Consider the following 7808-nt stretch of genomic DNA (forward strand, 5'->3'; position numbering starts at 1 on the left):
GTGTGTGTGTGTGTGTGTGTGTGTGTGTGTGTGTGTGTGTGTGTGTGTGTGACAGCATGTATGTGGAGACCAGATAAGAACTTAAGGAATTGGTTCTTTCCTTCCACCTTCGTGGGAGTTCCAGAGATTGGACTCAGTTCACAAAAGCAACTGAGAGGAGAAAATGGTTTATTTTGGTTAACAGTTCAAGAGAAATACAATTTATCACAACAGGGAAGACATGAATAGAGGCAGGTGGTGGTGCGTGGCTTTAACCCCAGCACTCAGGAGGCGAAGGCAGGTGGATCTCTGAGTTTGATGCTAGCTGAGTCGACAGAGGGCTAATTGCAGGACAGCCAGAGCTACACAAACCCTGTATCAAAAAAGTGGAAGGGGGAAAAAAAGCACTGTGGCTCCAGTGAGAAGCTGGGTGGTCACATCTTATCCACACACAACAGAGAGAACGAATGTGAAATGGGATGTCTACAACAAAGCTCCACCTCCTAGAGGGTCCACAACCTTCTCACATCTTAAACACACACAAAAGAGAGAACGAATGTGAAATGGGATGTCTACAACAAAGCTCCACCTCCTAGAGGGTCCACAACCTTCTCACATCTTAAACACACACAACAGAGAGAACGAATGTGAAATGGGATGTCTACAGCAAAGCTCCACCTCCTAAAGGGTCCACAACCTTCCCAAACAGCACCAACAACTGAGGATAAAATATTCACATACAGAGATAAATAAGCAAAGAGAGGTAAATAGCACCAGGCACATTTGAAAAAGCAACAGAAAACGTGTATACATGCATGCATATATACATACACAATCATAAAATTCATATGCAGCAACACCTTACGGGGTGATAAAGTTCCTCACAAGAACCAAAAACTAACAAAAACGTCAGTGCCATCAGGGAACATCTTTTTGAGCTGTTGGGGGTGAGGGTGGGGTCTAATAAACTCCCTAAATAGTATGACTATACCTGTTGTCCTTGGTTGCTTCCCAGAACTTGAAGTTAAGACCCTATTACTGAAGACACCACACATGTGGAACACAAAATTTGGAGAAATTGAGCTGGAACTGACTAAAAACAACCTCCTCATGAGAACCTAGCTTTCATAGGATTTGAAAAGTGTAGAGCAAGCTGCCAAGGGAGACCAGCAGTCAACAGTCCACCCCAGCTGAAAAGCCTACAAACCATACCAATGTGAGCCCTGACAAGGTATCCCAATGGAGCAATAGTCGTGGCTGCTAGCTAACTGCTGTCTAACTGGCCTTTAGGACTTATCAATATGTGTGAATTCATGCCCGGTACTGTCAAACAACCTGACTACTCATAGCTGGAGAGGTTATAGACCCTAGAGGAGGTCCAACATCAAATCAGAATTCAAATATGGAAAATAGTTCTGATGCCCAAACATGATGGTAAAGGGGCTAGGAAGTATACACTGAACCACTTGCTTCAGACAGGAAATAGTTCTGATGCCCAAACATGATGGTCAAGGGGCTAAGAGATATACACCGAACCATTTGCCTCTGACACATGCAAACAACATACACCAAAACCATATTCTCCAACTAGTAGGGAAAGTCATGCAGTCTTAACTTATTTGTATGGATGTTTAGCCTACATGTATGTCTCAGCACTTCATGTGTGTTTGGTACCTGCAGAGGCCAGAAAGGGCACCAGATCTTCTCTTAAAACAGAAGAGATTGTTATGAGGCACCATGTGAGTGCTTCGGGTTGAACCTAAGACATCTAGAAGACCAGCCAATGTGCATGACTACTAAGCCGCCTTTTAGTTCCAGCTATTAGATTTTGTTGATAGGAGTACTCCCCACATAAAGAGGCATTGTCCATTTATTCTTCACTGGACCAAACCAGTCCTCCCACTAATAAAGCACTGAGCTGCTGTACAGGATACCCAGCAGAGTGAGGAGCAGATTATCTTTTAAGGCATACAAATGTTTTGCTCAAAAACACAGTAAAGCTGGGCAGTGGTGACGCACACCTTTAATCCCAGCACTTGGGAGGCAGAGGCAGGTGGATTTCTGAGTTTGAGACCAGCCTGGTCTACAGAATGAGTACCAGGACAGCCAGAGCTACACAGAGAAACCCTGTCTCAGAAAAAAAAAAAAAAACAACACAGTAAAAGTCACACATATGATGGATGGTCCATTCCTTTTTCTTGGTAGTAGGTATTCCTGAAAAAAATGCCTGATTGGAATTGTTAGTTGACAAAACTACAGTGTTTCCCTTCTTGTTAACCAATTCCACACACTTAAAAAACTTTTTAGGAATGAGTGTATAGCTGGCATCATACAATGACAGCCAATAAAGTTCTTCTCCAAATTCTCTAGTTCCATTGTCTTCTGTGTAGCTATAGCATATGTTATATGTCCAGCTTCCCAATGTGTACCATAAGGATGACAGATTCAGTTTTCCATGGACCAGCAGTCACTCAAGGATTGGGTAAAAAGTAGGGAAGCAGACAAAGTAACCCCGGGGGGAAAAATGTATTTATCCTAGGCTGAGTAAAGGGTGGTGACCATAGCTGAAGTTTATGCATTTAGGCATAACCCATTTCTATGTACCCAGCCATAAGACTGGAGGCACAAATTCCATTTCCACTTTAAAAGATTGGGACATGCTATATTCCTCGAGGGTATACAAGCTGTCCTTTAGAGCAGAGGATGCCAGAACTATTGCAGTAACAGCATATCTGTGGCAGGCAGCCTTGGAAAAATTCAGAGCATATCGTGATGTCATCAAGAAGCCACAGTGAAACTTTTCCAGTCAGCATTAGGTTGACTTAACAAGGGGCAAAACAAAACAGTGCTGCTGATGAGAGAGCCACACAATGGGAGTTCTCAAGTTGAGTAGCTACTTCCCCTGAATTGCTGCATTTCCACCTAGAGGAAGTAGGGAAGCTATCAACATTAGGGAAGTAAAACTCATAAGGCTCAGGAAGTAAACACAACTTACAAGGTATTGCTAGAGTGGTAACTAGCAGTTACAAGCCCTTTCTGAAGACCCAAGTTAGATTCCTCATACCCACGTTGAGAGGTTCACAAGGACTTAAAACTCCAGTTCCCGAGATCTGATGACCTCTTTGGGACTCTGTGGGCACCAACATGTATGCCTACATGTACACACACACACACACACACACACACACACACACACTGTTTTTTATCTTACAAGACTCAGAAAGATTCTGAAACCTAGAAAATTCATAAGGCCCCTCCACAAGTTTATAAAAGTAGTAAGAATATAAGGCGGGTAGTGGTGGTACTTGCATATAATCCTAGTACTTGGGAGGCAGAGGCAGGTGGATCTCTGAGGTGAGGCCAGCCTGGTCTACAGTGTGAGTTCCAGGACAGCTAGGACTACACAAAAAAACTGTGTCTCAAAAAAATCCAACCGAACAAGAAAAAGCAGAACAAACAAAGAAAAAACCCACAGGAGAAAAGAGACTCTCTGACCAGTCAAGATGTAAGTTGTGCAAAGCTCTACGGGAGCAATATTTAGATATTTGGGACTACTCACCCATGCTAGAGTGTGGTTTCCAGTGATGCTGCTGCCCCTGACTCGTCCATGTTCCTATAAGGAATCTCTCATGTATTTTCCTGTAATTCTTTGGTCTGATGGTGGTGTCCTATCTGGAGGAAATAGAAATTGTTTACATAGCCCCTGGAAAAATTACACAACACTGCTGACACAAGAAGAGGAATTCAAAGAAACAAAGATGCAATAAGTTTTTAACATATGAGCCTCTGAGAGACATTCCAGATTTGAACAACAGTGACCAACATATAATTCATTAGTAAATCACTCTGGTCACCCCTTCAAAATGTGTATAGTCCCAATTTTTACTTGCTATTTCATTTCCAGTCGAAGTCATCATTTCCCTCTGCACAAAATGCAATACCTTTTTTAATAAATTTGTGTTTGTTCTTCCTGTCTCTCAGCCTGTTCTCCAAAAGGCAGCAGGCACTACTAACTGTAAAAGACAAATTAGCTTTCACACAAGGTCATTTTAGAATACCTCCAAACACAGAGCAGATTATTCAGAGAATTTACAGGAACAGGCTTCTTGGCTCATTTCATATTTCGTAGGCAACAAATATTGGAATGTGTGACAACACACACACACAACCAACAACCTAACAACAACAAAAGAAAGCTTGTGTCTCTCCTTGTTTCTGAGTTCTTAACAGCTTGCTTCCTGCAGCATCCAGAGAGATCCAAAGCGCTTACCACGGCCTCTAATATCCTTACTGCCTCAGGTAATTCCTGATCCAAGAGTTTTGCTCCTAATGTTCCGACAGGAACACACTTTTCCCAGATGTCTGCATGTTTCCTTCGTTTCCTAAATAAGCTTCGTCTATGCAGTCTACCACTTCTCCCTCTTTTGGTTCGCTACCCAATAGCTACCAGGTATCTCTTTTCACCTCCCTTTACTTTAATGCAGCCTCACTGTCTTTACCACTGCGTGTGCAGTTCTTAGAACAGTGACAGAGAAGTAACCCACCATTATGTATTTTCACCTGCTGCAATAAATAGCCGAATCTGACTGTGAGGCTAGGGGTTGTCTCTGAGAGCCTCAGTATCCGGAAGAGGCCTGGCTGACCAGGTTATTGGTTTCTCTCCCCGTGCTACCTGAGGCCTTGGCTGAACTCTCCACGACTGTCCACCCAGTTAGTAATAGTGATGTCTGGAAGCCAGGGCATCTGCAGATCTTCAGAGCTTCTAAGGAACCTGGACAGCTCAGCCCTGGGGCACAGAGATGCTGAGACCTCCGGCTGCCTAGAAGGGACTGAGGGACTGAGGGGCGTGTCAGCTGGACGACTTGGCCTTGGTACAGAGATGCGGAGACCTCCCATTGCCTAGAAGGGCCTCAGGCGCAAGGAAGGCATGCAAGTCTCTGTTGCCATTCGCCGGCTTTGTTCCGGAGGACTGCGTGTGGTTCGGTGAGGGGTACGCCCTGGGCATTGGGCTCCAGGAGCGAGTGGCTCCCGTGGGTGGTGCCATCCTGGGTCTCAGGGGTGCCTGCCTCTGTCCAGCATCTCCTGTGCGGGGGTGCAGGGTGGGGCGATGACAGGACCTGCCAAGGCTCTCGGGGACCAGGCTCTCCCAGGACGACCCAGCCGCGGACCTGTGTCCAAGCCCAGCTGTGTCGCCAGCCAAGACACTGGCGTCTGGAAGAGGGGGTAGGATTGTCCAGGAATAGTTACTCATTTATGCCCTCAACCAAAACCACCCATCACTGAAAGAGAAGATATGGAACAAACTTATAGGCCGACCCTGCTCATCAAAAGGGCAAACAGCATATTCCAAGGCCGAACAATTTTAAGAAATCAGTAATCAGTAATGTTTATTTAGCATCCATTAAAGGCCTTATGTGTAATACTTATTATTCTTATTACTGTTATTATCACTATTGTTGTAATTTGAGACAGGATCTCACTATGTAACATTGGCTGACTTGAAACTTGCTCTGTAGACTAGGTTGGCCTTAAACTCACAGATTCACCTGCCTCTGCTCCTGGAGTGCTGGGATTAAAATCATATTTGACTACCATGCCCTGCTACTAGTCTTTTTTTTTAATTAATTTATTATTATTATTGTGTTGTGTGTGTGTGTGTGTGAGAGAGAGAGAGAGAGAGAGAGAGAGAGCATTCTGCAGGTCAGGGGGTTAACAGAAGACACAACACTGCCTTGGGTGTAAATCTCTCACGTGTATCTGTTTACAGCGACTCAAGATCTTCCGCACTGAATCCAAGGAGGCGATCAGGAAAAGTGTGCTGGACAGATCCTTTGGAGCACATTTACTGTGTTTGAGAATGAGGGTGAGTTGTTCTCTTCTCTTCTGAGTGATCGACAGCCAGTCTGCCTGTGAAGTCAGTCTGGAGAGGGGAGAGGGGAATCTTGCCTATTAAAGGAAATGGGATCAGGATTGAAGGGACTCCTTTCCTTTCTCCTCCCTGAAGTTCCCCTCCCCCTTATTTCTCTCTCTCTCTCTCTCTCTCTCTCTCTCTCTCTCTCTCTCTCTCTTTGAGATGAGGCCTCAGTACCCTAGGCCACCCTCAAAACTGCTATGTGGTCAAAGACTGATCTTGAACTCCTGATTCTCCTGTCTCCACCTTCCAAGATTTTATATACTTATGCCACTATGTCTGACAGAAAGGGAGAATTTCCTGAGGATATTATCAGTTAGCAAAAAACACAGAAGTGAGAGGGGGAACCTGTGGAGCTTGAGGAGAGAGGTTGGGGTGATGGGAAAGAACGATATGAGGGAACTCAGACTTGAGTGTGATGAGACTTAAATTTGAATACTGTAAGGTCTAGTCTCCCTATTTGTCCGTTGGATGTAAGACTTGGAGCTGGGTCATCACAGGAAATATGGGGGCAGTTTCCAGCACTGAAGATTGCTGTGAGTTCCAGGTCAGCCTGGGCTACCTAGTGAGACCTTGTCTGAAAAAATAAAAATCAAAAGAGTCTAGTATACTGGTGCATATGTTCTAGCTTCCAAAATTCTGACAGTCCCTGAAAAAAGTGTGACCAATCAGTTTCCTAGTGAAGGCAGACTCTTGAATGGTTTATACTGAGATATAGTTGCTAGGACTACAAATATATTGTCATATTTATTTAGAATATGGAGTCTTTTAAAAGTAATTATTGTAGCCTGGCATGGTGGTACATGCCTTTAATACTAGCACTTGGGAGGCAGAGGCAGGCAGCAGATCTCTGTTAGTCCAAAGCCAGCTTGGTCTACTTAACAGGAAGCTAGAGCTGTATAATATGTATATATATATATATATATATATATGTGTGTGTGTGTGTGTGTGTGTGTGTGTGTGTGTGTGTGTGTGTGTAGGGAGAGGGAGAGAGAGAGAGAGGGTCAAAAGAAGGTGTCTGAGTCCATAGAATTACAGATGATTGTGATCTGCCATGTGGGTGCTGGAAATTGAACCCAGGTCCTCTGTAAGAACAACAGGAAGAGACCACTGAGCCATCTCTCCAGTCCCAAAGTAGCCCTTCTTCATCAGATATGATCTGACATCCATCTTCCTCCTTGAGTTCTACAGAAATGCTGTGAGCCTCATCACAATGACTTATTAAGTGTTAAAGAGATGTTAGTGAAAGGATAGCAAATTTCAGTTCAACAGAAGAATAATAAGTTCAGGAAATTTATTGGTCATAGTTATAACAGCATGTTGTATCCTTAAGTTCCTCTCATTACATACACACAATTAAATGGTTATACTAACTTCACTTAACTATCAGAAAACACACCGTGGATAGACAGGATTTTTATTTTTAGCTTTTTTTTTTTTTTTTGAGGCAGAAGCTCATGCTATACAATATTTATTAAACAAGGGTGAGGATGCAGGGTGCAGGATTATATCATCTATATGTTTAACTATTCAGCAGTGTGTTCATAGTCTGAAGGAAGCACACTGTGAGGACATGTGCATGGGTGTGGCGCAGTCACCTGCCAGTCAGTGTGCTTTTACACTTCAGCACCTCCAGATTTGAGGGCTGCAGATGTTACATACACATGCAGGGTTTTGTATCCAGCGGATCATGACATTTCTGTTTGCTCCTGATACATGGCTTTATGCCTGAGCCCCTCTTGTGGTACTGTCCCTACTCTCTGCCCACATTACTGTCACACCATACACCATTCTGGCAGAGGTCCTTTGTTACTCTTTTTTATTTTTATTTTTTTTATTAGGTATTTTCCTCATTTGCATTTCCAATGCTATCCCAAAAGTCCCCCATTCCCCTACCCACCCACTCCCACTTTTTGGC

At 43.9% G+C, this 7808-nt stretch overlaps 1 protein-coding gene and 1 long non-coding RNA gene across 2 annotated transcripts in view; one reads left to right on the top strand and one right to left on the bottom strand.

Annotated features, from left to right (window-relative positions):
* The window catches only part of LOC110301029, an 8188-nt gene extending 3392 nt beyond the window's left edge, over positions 1-4796 (bottom strand). Inside the window, exons 1-2 of the long non-coding RNA XR_003837533.1 lie at positions 4652-4796; positions 3539-3651 (exon numbers count right to left, since the gene is read on the bottom strand). This is a non-coding gene — a long non-coding RNA (uncharacterized LOC110301029). The remainder of the gene's footprint in view (positions 1-3538; positions 3652-4651) is intronic.
* A 92-nt stretch (positions 4797-4888) lies between these two features.
* Znf660 (zinc finger protein 660) overlaps positions 4889-7808 on the top strand; it is a 5334-nt gene continuing 2414 nt past the window's right edge. Inside the window, exons 1-2 of the mRNA XM_021173253.2 lie at positions 4889-4962; positions 5747-5842. The gene's annotated coding sequence lies outside the window, so the exon portion shown is untranslated. The remainder of the gene's footprint in view (positions 4963-5746; positions 5843-7808) is intronic.

The sequence above is a fragment of the Mus caroli genome, chromosome 9 (assembly GCF_900094665.2).
Source record: "Mus caroli chromosome 9, CAROLI_EIJ_v1.1, whole genome shotgun sequence".
NCBI classification, from domain to species: Eukaryota; Metazoa; Chordata; class Mammalia; order Rodentia; family Muridae; genus Mus; species Mus caroli.